This window comes from Lissotriton helveticus, chromosome 11 (assembly GCF_964261635.1).
Source record: "Lissotriton helveticus chromosome 11, aLisHel1.1, whole genome shotgun sequence".
NCBI lineage: Eukaryota > Metazoa > Chordata > Amphibia > Caudata > Salamandridae > Lissotriton > Lissotriton helveticus.
The window spans coordinates 830133940-830155240 of NC_136072.1; the positions used below are offsets into that span (position 1 = coordinate 830133940).

Below are 21301 nucleotides of genomic sequence, written 5' to 3' on the forward strand. Positions count from 1 at the left end.
CTAGAGTGCGAGTAACTCCTTTTTCACCGCATACCGGTAACCAATGGCACCATTCTATTGGCGTCAGTGGAGAGTATAGTATTGCTCCCGCCTTTAGTTTAAGTAGATGCTGCCAGGCATGCGCAACTGTTTTTATGGAGTCTAATACCCCAGTTCTGCGGTTAGGGGGTTTGAACAGGAGGGCTGGCAATGGGAGGGTAGATGCCACCATCCTCTCAATCTGTATATGAGGAAGCCCTGGCATCTCATGTATCCAGTAGTGGGCGTGCAAACTTTGTGCCGCCCTGTAATACAAGTCCAGGTCTGGGGCGCCTAGGCCAACCATGCTGTACGGAAGAGTGAGTACATTCCAGCGAACCCTTGCGTGCTTTCCAGCCCATGCTAAATTAACTAGTAGTGATGTTTCCAAATGAGGTCGCACACTGCTCGTCCCATCAGCGTGTGACCCAAGAGCATGATGGTCGATGTAGTAGGTATCAGCGGGTGCGCTTCTACCCGAGTCTTGAGTCTTGAGGGTGTTCACTGGTGTGCTTGCCATCCCTGGACACGTGTTTCGCGGTTATTACCGCTCGTCAGCAGGGATTAGGCGTGTGCACGGGGTTGCTGCGTGGGCTGCCGAAAATATTCATAGGTCCAGATACCTCTTATGGTGCGCAGGTGCGGAATCTCGAGGTCGTCACTGGGGTGAACCACTCAAGAACTCCATGTACCAGAGTCCCTAGGGGCGATCCGGAGGAGGGGCTAGCGGTGTGCGGTCCATTGCGATGGTTTCTACAAATTGGCTCCCTTGAGCTTTGAGCCGACGGGCTCCTGGACGACGCACCTGCGTGCCGGTTCGGGCATCGAGGCCATTGACGGTTGTTTGGCGGCCTTCTCTTCCATCCCTAACTATTTTCTCTACTGATGAGGGAAGTTATCCCGAAACCCGAGCCATGTCTCGGGCGATATCCAAAAACCCGGGACATGTATCGGGTCTAGAGATCATCAGTCCAACAAGTACCTACTTGCACCCACTGGGGTGAACCACTCAAGAACTCCATGTACCAGAGTCCCTAGGGGCGATCCGGAGGAGGGGCTAGCGGTGTGCGGTCCATTGCGATGGTTTCTAACTAGTAGTGATGTGACTGTTTTAAAAAAGGATTTAGGAAGGACCATTGGGATATTTGTGAACAAGAACAGGAATCTAGGGAATATGACACCTTCATGAATGACACTCGCCCTGCAAGCGATAAGGGTAGACGATTCCATCTTGTTATGTGTTCATCTTCTTGTAGCTTACTTACTGCCCTCACATACTTTTCTCTAAAGACCACTTCCGAGTCGTATGTATCTTTACTCTCACCGTTGTTTGTGCCCGCTTACTTTGAGTACATCCACGATTTGGACTCAGTTGCTGCACTACCACAGGCCCAAACCAACATCAGCCCACCACTGCCTCCTGCCTGTACTCTTTTCAGTCCAAAGAGCATGCTAGGATCAGAGTTTGCCACTCATGCAATCATCCGCCTTGCACTCTGCTCCCAAATTCATTGGGAATTCCTCCAGCCAGCATCCTCTGCCTGCAAAGGTATCAAAGTTCTTCCTTTCAGTCTTGCATCTTTCTTCAAGCCTCCTAGGTTTAGTAGAGGAGGGTCTGACCAATACTTGGGGCTTTTCACATTTTGATTGTGGAAATGCAGATAGCTGGGATGCAATAGAGACAGAAGCTATGGTTTGTCAGCTTAGGGGACTTTTGTCTCAGACGTTCTGGAGGACTTTGGGTCAAGCTGGGCCAGACATCTGACTCAAGCCAGACTCAAACCTCCAATGGCTTGCCCACTTCTGCTGTGAAGCTGCCTATATGTTTAATTTCTAATTAAAACTATACTTTTAGTTCCTATCACTCACACCTTCCCAAGATAATATGGGAGAACCTTTCTGAACATTCATGCTCAACATCAACTCTGCCAACCATGCACAACCTCACAGTTTAACATGCTACTCAACCAAAAATGTACCTCACAACGAGGTATGAATCTCGTTATAAAAGCTACAATACAACACATCTTGCTGTGCTGTTTATTTTTGCAATAGGTTGCAGAGCGAAAAGCTTTATTTACTACTGTTTGTCACCATTTTTGAGTTTTTAGAGTTAGAGTTCAGCTACTGCACAACTTTTTTATGTGTCCGTGTATAGACCGACAGTCCTGCTTCTGTTCTGTTGTTTGCTGTGTTTGAGTTTGCAGAGAGAGAGTCTCATCACTGTGCTGTATATTGTTGTTGTTTGTTGTAAAAGTTCGTGTTGCTCTTATTTGTGAATTTCTAGAGCTGTGGTAGTTAAGAGCTCAACGTGGGAAGATTGAGTGTTTCCCCTAAACTACTATGCAGACAGTGAAGAAAAATATGACGGCAATGAGATTTCATTTCAAACTACAGTGATGTCAGAGTGCAATTATTTTTCTGGTCTTGTGGGCGAGGTTTAGACCAAGAAAACAGCTCAAATTGCACCAGTCGCACCCCAATGAGAATATTTTCTAACTGAAAAGACCAAACGTTGGATTTCTGCTGTTTCCAGTTCCAGAAATGTTTCAAAGGCTAACTTGGAGAACTAACCAAGGCTAAACAATATGACAATTGTAAGGGTTCCCTGAAGTCCTGTCATTGTAGATTGTTCAAGAAAGCCTCTTTTTCAGGCATGAAGAATTTATGACAATTGAAAATGCTTTAAGTTTTGTTTCTAACAGATGTGGTTTTGGCCATCCATCTGCAGTCAAAGTTTTACAAAGGCGGATGAGCATAACCACATCCTTAACCTAGCGCAAGACTTGAGAGCGCTCATGCTGACATTGAACAAGCCTTAAGACGAGACAATAACGTTACAGCTTCCTTTCAGTGTGTGTCTCCTTGCCAAAATGGTTTGATCAGCCGAACCATTCTCTTTTTGGGGGTGCAGAGATGTTGAATACAGGAAGGGGAAAAAACGGAATTTTCTTAAATCAAGAGACTTGTAGAAAATCATTTTCTAAGCTCAGGAAATGACATAGATTCAGAAACATTTCTTTTTATTGTGACACCCTTAAATGTTTAGGTGTTTTGTATGATTACCACACATGCAGATTGAAAATATATTGAAATGCCAATGATTGTACAGTGGTTAGAATTCTGGTCAGTGCTAATTAAAGAATGACTAGAGCGGGTCAAATGGCAATATGCTTGCTGACAGGTAAAAGAGTGTGAGTAACAGCTGTCAGGTATTATGCGAGTATGGGTGACAGCTGTCAGGTTTAGGAAGGCTTCCATCCACAGAGCTTGTGTATGAGTGACAGCTCGCAAGCAGAGAAAGTGTTTCTTGAGAATTTGTTGCTGATGCTGTTAGTCTAAGAAGGCATCCACATTTTATCTTGATATGAGTGCCAGCTGTAGGTACTGGGTGACTTCTTTTCATGATTTCTGTGTCAAGACATCTTCCATAAACTGTACACGAGAGACTGCTTTCCTGTTGAAGAAGCTTTGCACCCATTACTTCAGGATCAGCAACAGCTCTCAGGCAAAGGATGGTTTTGGCAGGCTTTATTTCTTAATCTCACTTCTGATTTTGAACCCAGACTGCGAGGATTGATTGGTGCGCATTGAATCCATTATGAAGAGTGCTCTGTATGCAGCCTACCTACATAGAGAGACTTTAGTGTGAGAATCAAAATACTTAGGCTTTGTTGCTTAGGAGCAAGGGTGAATCCAGCAGGGGAATAACGCTGTCCTTTGCAGCCCCTTGGTGGGGACATTGAACCCAAGGCCTATACGTATCTGTGAGATTTGGTAGACTACGGTGCTCACGCCATGTTCTGCAGGGAGCCCCATCATTTTGTTGGCACTACATGGGTGGCAGGGAGTATTAAGTCTTTCATTAGAAAACTACTAGAAAAAAACAAGCATGTAGTATTGATAGAGCTATGTTCCAAATTAGATCTTTTTTTGGTTTCCCAAGAATACTCATTTAGGATAGGTCCATTTTATTCACCCAGTCCAGGAGTTCAAGCTGCCATGATTTTTCTAAATTATTTTTGTACCGACTTGTTTAGATTCATTTTATAATTTTGATCATGTGTTATGCCTGGTCAGAAATAGCTATTTTTTAATATTAAGGGCCATATGTATGAAAGTTACATTTTGCGATTCTCAAATAGCGATTTTTAGAGAATCGCTATTTGAGATTCGTAAAATGCCAATTATGTAGGATTTGCAAATAATTTTGCGAATCCTACATATTCCTTAATTGTGAATCGCAAATTGCAATTTGCAATTAAGGAATACCTCCCCATTCATTCCCATGGGCCTAAGGCCCACATGCATCAAGCTTTTTTGCATTCGCAAATGGTGCGAATCGCAAAATTCGGCCGTTTGCGAATGCAAAAACCTTTTTTGGGATGCATCATTTTTTTTCATTTTTCGCCATTTAAGAAATCGCAAATTTTTGCGATTTCGTAAATTGCAATAGCATTTAAGAAATCGCAAATGTTGCGATTTCTTAAATGCTATGCATGATTTTTTTTAAATTGCGAATTCCCAATTAGGAAGGGGAAAATTACCATGAAGTAAACCTTCATGGTAATTTGCGAAAAGTTTTAAAATTGCACAAAAGTGCATTTTTGCAACTTATATTTTACACACACACATGCCCTTGGGACATGTGTGTGAGTAAAATGTACTTACGTGACATTTCAGAGGTGCAGGGGGGGGGGTCCTTTGGACCCCCCTGCACCCTTGAAATTGCATTCTCATTTTGCGATTCCTTAATTGCGAATTCGCAAAATGAGAAAGCCTTCTCATTGATTCCTATGGGCCTCTAGGCCCATAGGAATCAATGTAAAGCGATTCCTTAATTGCGATTCGCAATTAAGGAATCGCAAATAAGGAAAATTAAGAAATCGCAAAAAGTTTTGCAATTTCTTGATGCATAGGAATTTGCGATTCCTAAATTGCGATTCCTTAATTTTCGCAATTTAGGAATTGCAAATTCCTACAATGATGCATGTGGCCCTAAAGGCCCATAGGAATGAATGGGAAGACATTCTCAATTTGCGATTCTCAATTAGAGAATCGCAAATTGAGAATGCAATTTCAAGGGTGCCAGGGTGTCAAAAGGACACCCTGTTGCACCCCTGAAATGTTCATGAGTGCCCATGTGGCACAAATACATGCCCCAAGGGCATGTATGTATGCCACATGGCACTTTGAAAAATGCAAAAAAGTGCATTTTTCAAAGAAATCGCAAATTACCACCAACTTGAAGTTGGTGGTAATTTGCGATTCCTTATGGCCAAATTGCACTTTTTCTGGGCCTCATACATTGCATTTAAGGAATCGCAAATTGTGATTTCTTAAATGCAATCACAAAATAGGGAATCGCAAATTTGCGATTTCTTATTCTGCGAGGCTGTTTTGCTCACATACATACAACTTAGCTATTTTGCGATCGCAGATGCTGAAATTCGGCGAATTTCGGCGTTTGCGATCGCAAAACTGCCTTCATACATATGGCCCTATGGCCCACATGCATCAACAATGCCATTTGCGATTCCTTATTAGCGAAAAATAAGGATTCGCTAATAAGGAATAGCAAAAGGCTATGCATGAAGAAATCGCTAAAAAAATTGTGATTTCTAAATATTCCTCAATTGCGACTCGCAAATTGCGAGTCGCAATTAAGGAATACCTCCCCATTCATTCTGAATGGGAAGACATTCTCAATTGCGATTCGCAATTAGCGAATCGCAAATTGAGAATGCAATTTCAAGGTTGCAGGGGTGTCCAAAGGACACCCTGTTGCACCCCTGAAATTGATCTGTGCACATATGTTGCGCACACACATGCCCTTAGGGCATGTGTGGGCGCACCATGGAACATGAAACTTTGAAAAATGCACAAAAGTGCATTTTTCAAAGTTTTTGCAAATTACCATGAAGTTGAACTTTATGGTAATTTGCTCCCCCTATTTGCAAAATCGCAGATTTTTTAACTTTCATGCATTGCATTTAAGGAATCGCAAAATTGTATTATCTTCCAGGTGTAGTATTCATTATAGTTGCATATGCTAGGAGCTCCTATGCAGATTGCCCATCACATAATTTCAAAGTGAGTCATAATTGTCTTTGGTTTCTTTAATGTTCCTTGTAAGATCAGAGAAACAGAGATTTCTCAGTCCACTATCAGTAGCTCATCAGTATGTTCGCCATTTGGTTCTTCACTCAAACAGTCATCTCGGATTTATAGAGAGGGACTACTCTATCATGGGGTATTCTTCAATCCTGTTGTCCCCATTTGTTTCTTAAAAAAATGTATACCAGCCATCACTTATTTTTTTTATTTATTGGGGAACACCCTATCAATCCTGGGAGCATTGATTTCTGATCTAATTTATTTGTCATTTCCAACTAGTCTATACTCTTGGCCTTTCCATCTTCTTTGACACGTATTGGCATCTGTTACTCTTGAAGAAGATCTTATCCCATTATTCTGATTTTATTGATATGCTTAATTACATGGTTACAGATTATCTTGTTATAACATTTAACCTTTGTCATTTTGCTGCTGGTGTTGTCATTTTCATTCAAAATAGTTATTAGTTCAATGTCTCTGTAAGATATTATTGTCAATTCCATAATGGATTTGGAAATCCCTAAAATGTTTGCCCAATGTAGTACTAAATTGCCATTTTCTCAAGGCAATATTCCATATACGTAAATGTGGTCTTTGGCTAAATTATAATCTTCTATCACCATTGCCAAAAGTGTATTATTTTTCCTTGTCTGTCATCTGATTATTTATCTATACATGGGGGCCATTCATAATAGCCTCTGTTTTTTATTGTATCTTCATTATTATGTCTACTGCCTTTGTCATCTCCTTACATCCTTATAGCATGCTCAACTAATACTCTGTTCATCCATTCGCCATTGACTGTAGTTCGTTGTTGCACTCAAGATTGCACTTTGAACCATTTTGTTTTGAACTCATTGCCTTTTGTGTTTTTTATTGCTACTGGTCCCTTATCTTCTTCTTTTGTTTAAAGAGAGCTACATCACTTTAATATTCTCATCTTACTTACTTTTCCCTTCATCAATTGCTTCCTTGTTTAATAATGCTGCTACTGTTATTTTCAGTTTCTACTGTTCTATTTTTCACTCTTTCCCTTGCAACTTTATTGATAATATAACAATATCGTCATCAAAACAACACATCTTTAACTGACATTCGAGGGAGCCATACATTTTGGTTTGATTTATTTGTAATAGCACGATTTCCAAAGAATGATTAATTAGGTCTCACCCAAAGACAGCTTTTATCCTGTTATGGAAAACATCTAATGTTGCAATGGACTTTTGGTCAGCTCAGTGCTTTTCTTTTAGGACATGAGAGTACATGTGTTTTCTTGCTATCTCCCTCAGTTGCTGTTTTCAGCACAAATATCTAGCCTTATTGGTCCACCACTGGCATTTTGTTTACCTTTGTTTAATTTATTTTTTCTCCTTCCTGCCTCAGCATCACCCATGCTCTTCCACCCACTCCCTGTTGTTTCCCCTGTGTTTACTTCTCCCTTATGTGTTCCCCCACCTGCTCCTCCATTTCCCCACCACCTCACATGTCACAATCTAATAAAAATATATTTGTTAATTTCTTGGAGGACCCGCAGCTTCTATTTGCTGCCAGGCAGCTCTATTGTTAAAAAGCTCTTTTGTACAAGTTACACTTTTATATTTTTATTTACCACTCCAAATCACGTCAGCCATCTTGAATAGATAAATAAAAAAACTAAAGAAAATGACAGCTGCTTTATGTCTTCTGTGGGTGAATGCATGGTGATGCATGCATATGCATATGTGATCACCCTGGGCAGCCTTAGCGTCATAACACTAACTCGATCATACACGTCACTGCGCTCTTTTTCTGTATTTGTTTTTACTGCAGATGCTGCAGAACATTTGCAGAAAGCATTTTGTTTTGCTAATGCTGCACTGCCAAAACCAATACTTCCGAAAGGAGAGACCTACTGGTTTTGCAAATGCTTGTTTTTCATATTACTGGTTTACATATTGTCATTTGATCTTGGCATTACACATTCTCTCTGTACTGCAGTAACTAATGATCTAATTAATAGTGTAGTGCTTTATTATAGGTTTATAGCCCGCTGCCAAGGGCTATACTGGTTGTTAGAGGCCCTGAACCCGTTATAGGCCTGAGCTGCAAGCGAGGGCCTATAACGAGGGTGAGAGCCTTTAACAACCTGCCGAGCCCTCTAAGGGTAGAATGCGCTAAATTAAAAGAGGAGAAACAGAAAGACAAACAGTGGAATGTTGGAGCAGAAGGCTTATACCAGCCTTTATAAGCCCGGAGCCACTCCATTGTCTTCAATGGAGCTCTCAATATGTGAGTGTAGTAAAGGTTAACAATGCTTCGTTCACAGAACCAATCTCTGATGTCTGGGAAATAATCATTCAATTCCGGTGTCAGGGTATTAGTACAGCTTTCTGTCCTTATTTTGCTATTGGAGCTGTATTTTCTGACAGCCTTGTTAGATCTCCAAAAACAATTTGTAAATCATTGACTGTACTGTGATTGAGACTTCATCTGAGCTGATAGCATTTAATTGCATGCTTCTATTTCCATTTGACTGTGTCTTTTTAGTGAATATGAAGATCTATTATTTATTGGTTGTTGCTTTTTGGTACCCATTGTTTTGACTCCCTCGGTTGCGACCTATTTTATTCCTATACAAATTAATCACAGATGCATCTTTGTCCTTATTCTCCTGAGCATCATTTGCAACATAATTTGTTCAATGCCTGAGTATCATTTGTTCCATGCCTGAATTCCATTTTTTTTGTATTTATTTTTATTAATTATAAAAACAAGCAAGGCATAAACAAATACAGAGTGCCGGTACGGGCGCGAGGCCAGACAGTGAATAAGAAAAATCAACTTTACATGTAGGGGGGGGGATTCATAGGGGCAAGCAATAAATCAAAATTACAATCAGTGAAAACAGGGCTAGGGAGACATCGGAGCATCAATGTTATCCATCATTGGGGGAGTGCAGAGATCTCCACGGTAGGCGTTCCACTGTCCCCACACATTCTGCCATTTCCGTGGACGGCCCCGGGGCACATACACAGTCTTTTCACGCAACATGCACCAGTCCATGTTTTCCTTCCAAAGTTCGACCTGAGGCGGTTTTTGCGAACCCCATAATTGCGCAATATCACGTTTTGCTATCATGGCACCCAGGGTCGCCCATTGAGTTTGGGCCACATTGTAATCCGTGGGCTGCCAGACATTCAAAAGACAGCGTCTAGCTTCCGGGAGGAGGGAGACACCCGTGACTTCCTCCATCACCTTATACACTCCATTCCAATAGGCAACAACCTCAGGACATTCCCAAAGAATATGAAGAAACGTCCCCACCGAGCCACAGCCCCGCTTGCAGAGTCCCTCCTCAGAAAAACCCATACGTACTAGACGGGGACCAGTGACATATACTCTATGCAGAATCTTAAATTGGACCAGTCGGAGTCTCGCAGGGATCCCAATCTCCTTAGGCGAGGAGACAGCAGACTGCCAATCCTCATCATCCAACTCAAGACCGTCCTGGACCCACCGGTCCTGAATTCCATTTTGAGTCTCTTCTGGGACATGAAATGTTTAATTTAATACCCATCTGGCTTGTGGACTTTGTCAGGATAAGGAAAGTGAAGGTCCACAAATCCTAGATAGACAACCTGAAAGGCAGTTGGGGAATCACGAGACCTGAAGGCAGTAAAAACTAAAAGTTCAGAGAACATCGGCACAGGGGAATAAGAGTGAACTTAAGAATGCTTGGAAGTGGTGGAGAACAGGCTTGTGGGAACTAGGGTCAGATGTAGGTATCCAAATACCGGTCGATAACGGCCGAAAATACCAATTTTTGGCCATTACCGACCGGTATTTGGATACTGAGATGTAGGAGATGTCAAAATACAGATTCGGTAATTTTACCGAATCGGTAAATTTACCGAATCGGTAAAATTACTGAATCTGTATTTTGACATGTAGGTAGAACTTTAAACAGTGCTACAGGGCTTTCAGGATTCGTTATTTACCACCAACTATTAGTTGGTGGTAAATAACGAATTCCTATGTAAATGCAAATATGTGCATTTACACCTGTGCCATGTGGCACACATACACACCTACATGCATGTATGTGTGCCACATGGCACAGGTGTAAATGCACATATTTGCATTTACATAGGAATTCGGTTTTTACCACCAACTAATAGTTGGTGGTAAATAACGAATCCTGAAAGTCCTGTAGCACTGTTGAAAGTTCTACCTACATGTCAAAATACAGATTCAGAAATTTTACTGATTCGGTAAATTTACCGATTCGGTAAAATTACCGAATCTGTATTTTGACATCCCCTACATATCAGTATCCAAATACCGGGCATGTATGTGTGCCACATGGCACACAAGCACTAATCAGGGGTGCAACAGCCCTGCCACCCTTGAATTTTTCGGTATTTACCGATTCGGTAATTGACATTCATTCCTATGGGCCTCAAGGTAATTACCAAATTTTACCGATTAGGTAAAAAATACCGAAAAATTACCTACATCAGATTTACCGATTCTAAAATACTTAATTGGTAAAATTCGGTATTTTAGAATCGGTAAAAATGATTTACCTACATCTAGCCCTAGGTGTGAGAACTAGAGTGCTAACCTCTTTACATGCTTGTTTTCGTGTTAGACCCACATCTTTTGGGACTTGTTAGGTATTGGATACTTAAACCCAAAGTTAGCTGCCTGGCAACGTCTCAGGTAGTTGCATAGCTTATCACTTCAGTAGTTCATCGCCTTACTCAATCCCTGCACTTTGTTGTTTTCTCTGTTCAGTTTCCTCATGCAAGGGGATTTAGCTTAAGTATATTAATTTGATAACTTGGATATAAAAAACTAATGTTTGATGAAGTGTTTATTCAACTTTTTTTCTTTCAATCTGGCCTAAACTTTTAATATTGTTATGGTTTAATTAACTAAACAATACAAATTTACCTTACCTTACCTCATGTCCCTTTCATAAGATTTATGAAGTAAACGTAATCATAATGTTCTTGGAAATACCTCCTTGTGACTTTTACTGTTGTTGAAAACTTCACTGACTACCTGCCGGCTCAAATTTACTTACATGTGTTTTTCTAGCTGCAAAAAGGACAAGCATAGCTTTAGCATGTTAATATATAATGCGCCAAATATATGCAAATCTGCGCCTAGTATATTCTGTATAAAAAATGATGAAAAAGATTTTTAAAAATTGTATTCCTAAACACTGAAGACCGAAGGACTTTTAAACGCTCTGGTCTCATCCAGTCTCCTAATTTACTTTGCCGTTCTCCTAGCTTACCATACTGCAGTTCTTTGTTGAGATATTAACATTGATTGTTTTTCAGTGTTACCAGTGTTGATTGTGACTATTCACCTGCAATTCTTCAGTTGCAAATTGTATCTCAGCTGTAGAAGTGAGATTCCAATCAGTCTCACTGGTGCAGGGACACCCTTTAGTCTACGGGTTCACAAAATGAGGATCAACACTGTAGTGGAACAAAACACAGGTTTATTATATCTTATGAGATGAGTCTCCTCATTCAGACACTGCAAGTGCCGGAGGGAGGGGGCTAACAAGTACAAGTTCACACATGGCATTTATACTTTTCGATGCCTCCTGAAACACATTGAAACCACTTTGTCAATGTTACATAATGCTTACACAACTCCTTACACAATCCCTTTGTATAATGCTTACATGCTGAACTGTTGAATCCTGATAAACCCCTACCCACGTCATCTTTGTAGATAGGCAAGGGAGGTTACAGGCGTTGGTGGGCAAACAGATTAGACATCTGTGCACGTAGGCCGCAGTGCAGGCCTGCTTACTCTGACACTCTATCATTATCAGTACAACCAGCTTTCAGTGAACATGTAACTTCTGACTTTATGAAAGTCCCCGCAGAAACACAAAAATGGGGCTGGTAGACAAAATGGAAGCGGAGTAGAGGCTAACTTAACAGAAAACATGTTTTACCATTCAACACAGCCAGGTAGGTACCTTACTGATGAAAGGCATGGACCACATCAGATCTGATCATGAAGCCGGGCGCTAGGAGACCCCCCTCTTCTCTGTATGAGTCATGCCATGGGTAATCCTAAAACTGTTATCACCCTTGGATATTTTTAGAGTCGAGCCAGCAACACTATTGTGTTCAATAAAGGACTTGCAGCCTGCCTATTACTTATTATTTGTTGGATCCAGTTTTAGTCTTCTTTGCTGATTCCAAACTGCCCAGCAGAGCCCAAATGTCAGTTCAAGTTGCCTATGCGGAGCAGGGACCAAGCACAGATTAATCAAACTTAATCAGTGCCCGTCTGCTGCTTCTAATGTGAATGAAGTACTATTTCTCCTCCCCGCGCCCCACTCTTCCCTTTTCCCCCTGTCGGGTTTCCCAGAACATAAACACCATCTCTCCGCTCCCAGTTTTCAGAAGCTTGTCTTTTCTCTGGCCAAGATTCCCACCTGGACAGGAATGTAACATTTCAACAATTACATTTTATTGGAGTCATCCATCTGAATTCAAACAGGGCTATTGCAGTGCCATTTTGTCAAAATTCTTTAGCCTCTTAACACTCTCCAAAGAGATCTTATGTGAATGTAGTCGGTCTCATTGCTGACGAAATGCTGTTTTTTAATTTAACATCCACAGCACATCAATGCACTGCAATGAACATTTATTCACAACTGTTGTGCGCCACCATGCTAAAATCATACACTCTTTTGTAATGATTCTCCTTGGTTTAATAATTGTATTTCATCAGGGCGAGATGTGGGGTTATGGCCAAAGCTGCCACCTATGGTGCTGGGAAACCAGGCTTGAGTCTCGGAGGCGACTCAACATCCCGTGATTATGGGCAAATCACTAAGGGCCAGATGTAGGAGCCATTTACCGACCAGTAACGGCCGATTTCTGCCGTTACCGACCGGTAAATGGGTTTTCGGTATGTAGGGGCACTTTTTTACAGAATCTGTAAATTTACCGATTCGGTAAATTTACCGATTCTGTAAAATACCGAATCGGTATTTTTACCGATTCGGGAAATCTCAGATGTAGGTGGGACTCTTCAGAGTCCCAAAGGCCCTACAAATTCGGTATTTTACCACACAATCTTATTGTGTGGTAAAATACCGAATTCAGGTGTGCATGCACATGTGTGCATGCACACCTATGCCATGTGACAGACAGACATGCCCTTAGGGCATGTCTGTGTGCCACACGGCGCACATGTCAATTTTTGGGGTGCCAGAGGGTGTTAAAGTGACACCCCCTGCACCCTTGCTAAAATCGGTATTTACCGATTCTGTAATTACAGAATCGGTATTTCCCATTGATTCCTATGGGCTTCAAAGCCCATAGGAATCAATGGGAAATACCGATTCTGTAATTACAGAATCGGTAAATACCTAATTATAACGAATCGGTATTTCCACATCTGGAAATACCTACATCTCCCCCTTCATATTTACCGACTCTTAAATACCGAATCGGTAAAATTCGGTATTTAAAAGTCGGTAAATATGATTTACCTACATCTGGCCCTAAATCTCCTAATAAATTCATGACAGTACTTTCGGCTGTTTAAAACTGCACAAAAATAGATTTTGTTGTAATGCAGAATCCCCGCTGATGAAACAATGTACATCCATAAACGTACTCTACTGGCCATCCTCAGAGCCTCCTCTGTGAGAAGCGAAGAGAGCAAAGCACCCAAAGAGAAGTTCCACAAAGACTAATTGCAGCACATTTATATTAAAAGCCAAGAAAAACCAGAGCTGTTAAATAATAATACACTGGACATCCACCATTAATATGTGTTGTGGTATTAATGTTTATTAGTGAGCCCGGCTCGATTTGTTTTCTCCACACCCCACACCATTAGCTCACCCCCTCCTCCATGCCCACAGCCACGGAAAGCCCTGGCCCAGCTCACCTGTGCTTAAATAGACACTCAAGTTCTGACAGATACACAGCTGAATATGGAGGCCAATAATTCCATAGTATGACTGTACTGGGGCTGCTAGTAAATCCATCAAGCAGTAAATATAATCGGAAGCCAATGCAAGCTTTTATCTTTTCAATTTGAGAAGCCTGAGCAGTCAGTGAATCGTGTCATTCAGAGTTGGGCCTGTCTCAGACATAAAATAGAATTTGTTTTAGGGCTCATCTGAGACATACTATACAATGACATGCAATCCTATATCATACATTGACAGCCCATACCATATCATACAATGACATCCCGAAATATACCATACAAAGACAGGCCATACCATACCATGCCATACAATGAAAGGAGGTACCATACAATACCATACTATAGTATATCGTGAAAGGCCATACCATACCATACTAAACTCTACAACGACAGATCATACCATACAATATGCCATATTATATTATACAATGACAGGCCATACCATACTGTACTATTTTATCAATACAATGACAGACCATACCATTCTATACAATGACAGGCCATACCATATTATTATATACAATGACAGTCCATACCATACTGTACTATACTATACAATTACAGACCATACAATATTATACAATGGCAGGCCATACAATACCATACCATACTGTACAATGACAGGCCATATCATAACTTACCATACCATACAACAACAGGCCATACCATACTATAATATACAATGACACGCAATACTATACCATTCCATGCCATACTATACCATGGCAGGCCATATCATACTATACAAAGACATGCCCATACCATATTATGAAACAACAGGCCATACCATACTACAGAATAACAGGCCATACAGTGTTATACTATAGAAATACTGGCCATACCATACCATTCTTCAGAATGACTGGTCATACCATACTATACTGTAGAATGACAGGCCATACTGTACAACACTATGGAATGACAGGTCATTGCATATCCCACCTCAGCACAAAACACCAGTATATAAAAAAAACTGACAAAGCCAATAGATCCTGCATAGGCGACACCTATTTGCTTTGTCAAGGCTTGCTTATAGTAAGAGTTAGCAAAGTGAAGTTACTTTTAAATTGATTTATTTTTAGCTGTCACTTCTATGACAAATGGCTAATTAGGCATTTGCACTGGAGTTGAATGATTTACACTTGTATTTTGTTGCAGTTCAACAATATTGTTTTTGGTTTATTTAAACAGTAATAAAAAGTAAATGTTTTACTCTTTACAAACATTGACCCCACAAACAAAGGTGATTAAAGAACTGCCTTGCCATCTAAATAGCTTAAAAAATATTTACTTTGTGAATACATCTATAACAAAATGATGGTATTGTGACAATATCCTAGTGTGGTGGTAAGCCTATTTTTTTGCCAATGTATGAATAGTTAATTTCCTAAAACAAAAAAAAAGAAGATAAAAGCCTGGACACACTAAAGAAACCTTAGACTCATGTGGAGGAATAGTCTTTAATCATAGAGATCACATCCTACCCGTTTGTAAAGCACTTCATTGGCAATGAGATTGTATAGTGCCATTGGGGACTAAAGAAGGCCCACACAGCTGGGTGAGAAGTGTTGATCATGGCAAGGAGGAGTAACAGGTGCAGCAGGGGTGTGGAATTCCCATAGTCACATGCCCACAACATATTGTTTGCGATCAAGGACCAGGGGCGGCTCCTCCAATATGGTGGCGGAGCGTCGCCCCACTGCTTTCTAGCCGTGTGAGAAGCAGAAACATAAAATGGTAATAACTTTTAGTTGTTACCATTTTATGTTTGCTTTGCAGGTGGGCGGGGCTGCTCTGCTGTCCGAGCAGGGCAGTGGAGGTGTGGTTTGCCCACTCCTAAAAGTGCGTAGAGACTGTTTCGTCTGCCCTCTCGGGCTACCCAAACGTGTCATACTCACTTTACCCTTCTCTATGCAGGCTACAATGCAGCCTGCATGGAGAACATGCCCACCCCATAAGCCCCTGGGTGGGCGCCGTCCAGACCACTCACAGCGCTGCATGCAGTGTTGTGATTGGCTTAGGGGAGGGAACCTTGCTGCCTGCTTCCTATTCCTGCCAGAGGCAGGAGAGTAGGAACTGAAAAGACGCGGGACCCCCCTCCCGTGACCCCGCTCTCCCCGCACCACCCCAACCGTGTCTGTCAAGGACAACAAGGTTTCATGTTTATTTTGTCTTTGGGACAAGTAGGCCCAACACCCTGCAGCACAAACCCTTTGGCTGCCAGTTTACAGTACATTATGTCTCAGAGAAGGGCATTGTCTGCAGTTAAGGTAAATATTTGTGCCCATATGTTAACGTTGTTCGAACTTCTGTTTATGGTTCATTAATACAAAGCCTTTATTATTAGGGTGAGTGCTACAAAGAAATATTGTAAGCTCGAACTGCGCTACTGGTAGTGGGTCAAGTATACAAATGGGCACACACTTTTGCAGAGTTTAATAATATAAAGCTACGTTTAATGCTCCCAGACTGATCTCTGATTAGATGCAAATATTTGCAGAAGCTTGAAATCAAAAGTGATGATTCTTTCCTTTCAAAATAAAATGTTCACAAAAATGCAACTAGGGAAAGCGTTTTTCTAAACTACTCAATCAATCAGGGTGTTGTGGAGCGCACCTACTCACCCATGAGGGTCTCAAGGTGCTGAGGCAGGCTGGTGGGGGGGCGTGAGCAGCTCCGTTAGGGTCATTCGAAGAGCTAGGTCTTGAGGTCGTTTCTGAATTGCTGGTGTCGAGCTTCGTCGGATGTGAAGAGGGAGTTCACTCCCGGACTTGGCTGCTAGGTAGGAGAAGGATCTTCCCCCTGCTCTGGCCCTGTGGAAACGAGGGACGGTGGCTAGGGCGAAGTCGACTGAACAAAGTTTTCTCATGGAGACGTAGAAGGATATTCGGTCATTGAGGTATTGGGGTCTGGTGTTGTGGAGGGCTTTGTAGGTGTGTGTGAGCAGTTTGAAGGTTATTCTTCTTTCGAAGAGTAGCCAGTGGAGGTCGCGGTGGTGTTGGGTGATGTGGTTGTGTCGAGGGATGTCGAGGAGGAGTCTGGTTGTGGCGTTCTGGACGGTCTGGAGTTTGCAGAGGAGTATTTTGTCGGCGTAGAGAGCATTGCCGAAATCCACTCTGCTAGTGATGAGTGCGTGGATGACAGTTTTCCTGGAATCAGGGGGGGATCCACTTGAACGTCTTGCAAAGTATGCGGAGGGTGTTGAAGCATGCAGATGATACGGCATTGATCGGGCAATTCATGGTGAGTGAAGAGTCGAGAATGATGCTGAGGTTGCGCGTGTGGTCCGGGGGGGTTAGTGGGTTTCCAAGTGCAGGGGGCCACCAGGTGTTGTCCCATGCGGAAGGGGTGGAGCCGAGGATGAGGACTTCTGTTTTTTCTGAGTTGATCTTCTGGCAGCTGTTGCTCATCCAGGTCGCGACAGTTTTCATCCCTTCTTGGAAGTTGAGTCTGGTGATGTTGGGTTCCTTGGTGAGGGAGATGATGAGCTGGGTGTCGTCGACGTAGGGGACGATGTTGAGCCTGTGGTTTCTGACAATGGTTGCGAGGGGGGCCTGGTAAATGTTGAAGAGAGTGCGGCTGAGGGAGGATTCTTGGGATACTCCACATCTGATCTCTGTTGGTTCTGAGAGGAAGGGTCGGAGTCTTATTCTCTGCGTTTTGCCTGAGAGGAAAGATCGTATCCAGTCTAAGGCTTTTCCTTTGAAATTTTAGGTACCATTTCTTTGAAGCATCATTTAGTAGAATGTGTTGATGCATGCTAGTATTTCCAAAAATATCCATAATGGAAAATTAGTGCAACCAGTTTCAACAAGATTATGGGAAACAACATTTTTTACAAGCATTGGCAAAGCCAAAAGGTCCGAAATTGGTTTTCAGCCTTTTATAGACAGATAGATAGATAAAATTGTAATAAAAACAAAAGGTCTTGGTTAACGGTAGACCTAATTTGGGGCCCAACTCTTAAAGAAAGTCACAGAGGTGCGCCCATGGTATATGTCCTTGCATTAGTGCAGATTTACAGTTTTCATTAATTTCAAGAATTTACAGAAGTAGGCCAGGAAATGGTACTCTTAGAAAATATTTGTAACTGCATTGTAACACAAGAAACTATGTATGTGTACATTTGTTCATTTGCCAATCTGCTGTGTTTACAAGATCACTTTCCCCCAACCCCTTTTTTTCCAACCTTGGAAGAATTTTTGCTTCTGCCCTTGCCAGGAGTACATTTACAACCTTTCTCAGTATGTGAAAAGTTTAGAGAAGAGCTGGTAAAAACCTCTAAAACATGCACTTTAGTAGGTTTGCAAAAACTTAGAAACTTGAAACTTATGCTTACAGCTACCGCTAACCCCAGTGGGAAACAACCTTTCCAACGCAACCATTACATTGCACTACACTTACAACGCAGACATTACATCGCAACAGCCTTTACAACGCATGACACTACAACGCAGGCATTACAACGCATACCATTACAACGCATGACCCTACATCGCATGTCACTACAACACAGGCATTACAACGCATACCATTGGAGTTAGAATAGTAATTTTTAACCCCTACACTATCCAACATTTACCCTACTGTTGCACCCCCTGGAGTTATAATAGTAATTTTTACTCCTACACTATACAAGACTTATCCTACTGTTGCACCCCCTGGAGTTAGAATAGTAATTTTTACCCCTATACTATCCAATACTTACCTTAAATGCAATGTAATGGTATGCATTGTAATGGTAAGCATTGTAAAGGTAGTATGCGATGTAATGGAATGCGTTGTATAGGTAGTTTTTCAAAATGCGATGTAGTGTCATGCGATGTAATGGAATGCGTTGTAGGGGATTTTGCAATGTAAAAACCTGTGTTGTAAGTGCATGCGTTGTAAATGTATGTGTTGTAACATCATACATTCAACCCCAGTACGTAGATGAGTGGCAAGGTGGCAAAATCAGTGATTTGCTAGCATTCAAACCCTACTATAGTATGAGTCCTGGCATAATCAGAGAGGCTATTTTCAGAGCTCTCATATGATGAGATTTTGTTGCCCTAATGTGTCCTCACACTACGTGGCACCAAAGGGATAAGTGGATGTTTTTACAGGACAAGTAGATTTACAAGTAGATTTATAAAGCAACCTGTCCCATGGACAGGTAGATATTATATCAAATTCCACACCTCGTAGGTGGTGAGTATGTGAGCAGAATGGTGAAGCTTGGAGTTAGGAAAGGAGGAGGAATCAGTAACAGAGAAGGGGAAATGACACACCTGATGGAGAAAAACAATACACATAACAGGGAAAAAGAACAGGTAAATTGAGCTACAGCCTCTAAATTAGCAGCTTTGACAACACAACATAAAAGAGGCACAAAGCACATGCTCTCTCAGTGCGTTGTCAAGAGCTCAAGACAGTCCATATTGGAAGTGAGCAGGGGAAACCAGGGCAGGGAGGAGGAGTAAGGAATGAGGGTTACAATACAGTGGAGTCTAAAGAGAGGAAAAGTGGTGGGTAGAACCCAGTATCAGATGAGTGGAAAGAGCCCACCAGATAAATCTGTTCCAAAGCCATTGTCCTATATGATGTGCGCTGTGGGGCACCTCATCAAAAAATTTAAAAAATGAATTCAACATTTTGCCCAAAATCTAAATCCTAGGTCAACTTCACAAGGTTTGGTAAAAACAAAATATATATATATATAAAGCTTTAAATGCATCTCTAATTTCACAACATAACTCTAATTGTTCCTGCACAAGCTGAAAACTGTATTTATTCATGTTAAGCTTGAGCATCATCTCATGTAAACAAGTAGTTTCCATACTGGTCCCAAGTTAAAAACAAACTCTAAAGTGACACAACAGTAGCATTCCTCATATACCTTTTAACATTGCTAAGCCTAACTGAACTGCACTAAGAAATTCCCTTTTATTATCACCCTCTTCCTATTTAATTGTTCTCTGCAACATTCGATCAGGCTCTAAAAATAGGTTCCATAACAATCCTGGCTTTTTTTAAATGATAAATATGTTACAGTCATCCTAGTTCCTTTGACAAGGTTTCAGCTATCACCCTCACTCCGTTGATGAAGAAAAGTCATTTGTAAAATGTATGTTTTATTTCGATTTAAAAATGCATATAACTAAAATTATCTAGATTCTAAAATATAAATTATAACAGCAAAAACTGGTTTATCAATTGAATTCAAGATGCGTACAAGATTCAAATCATGATATTGTTAGAATATTAGAAGACTCTTGCCCCCCACCAAGAACATTTTTAAAATAAGCTTGGCTCCACTGATGTGGACTCTTATTGCCATCACCCTTACTCCATTTACAAGACATTTTACATCAACTAGATTTAATTAAAAAGTAATCTTGCACTCACTCTAACAATTTTAGCAGGCACTTTTCCAATCACTCTATTTACAAAGACTGTAGTACTCATCCTTGCTCCATTCATGAGAATTCTTACAACGTACTAAATCCATTGTTCAGGACTTATATAACGGCTCTAGCCTAATGCAGATGGACTCTTATAATTGTACCAACTCCAATGGTGATGACTCTATATGTAGACGAGGACTCTTGCAATTTCCTTTGTCCATGGTCAAGGACACTTACTATCGCTCTACTCCAGTGAGAAGGAAGCTTAGATACATCCTAGCACTACTACCGAAGACACTTAATATGACTACTGACGTTTACAATGAACCTGAATCGATTTATAATGATTCCTACAAATACTCTGGCTCAATTGACCAGGGCTATTACAATATCCTGATTCCGTTTACTAGTATTTGTACAATCACCCAGACTCTGCTTCTGTGGGCTCTTGCAATCTCCCTAGCTCAATGAGAAGAACTGTAACAGTCACCCTGAATCTATTGATGGCGATTCCCTCAACCACCCTGACTCCATTGATGTAACCTCTAGTAGCCAGCCTGGTGTTATGGACGAGGACTCATGCCATTACTCTGACTCGATTAATAAAAACACATACTATAACCTCCAGTACATTTGCTGTTGATAAGGATTCTTATAATTACCCTGGTACGATTGACAGGAACTCTTAAAATCACCAGGTTCCATCTGCAAGTACTCATAGTCAGCCTTGCACAATTTTTGGGGATTCAGTCGCTGTGGCTCTGAAGATGGGAGATGATTGGCTGCTGCATTTTCCCACATGTTTTGTCTCTTAC

At 41.3% G+C, this 21301-nt stretch overlaps 1 protein-coding gene across 1 annotated transcript in view; it reads left to right on the forward strand.

Moving 5' to 3' along the window:
• Positions 1-21301, forward strand: part of LOC144792123 (uncharacterized) — a 219945-nt gene that overhangs the window by 41326 nt on the left and 157318 nt on the right. The window lies entirely within an intron of this gene.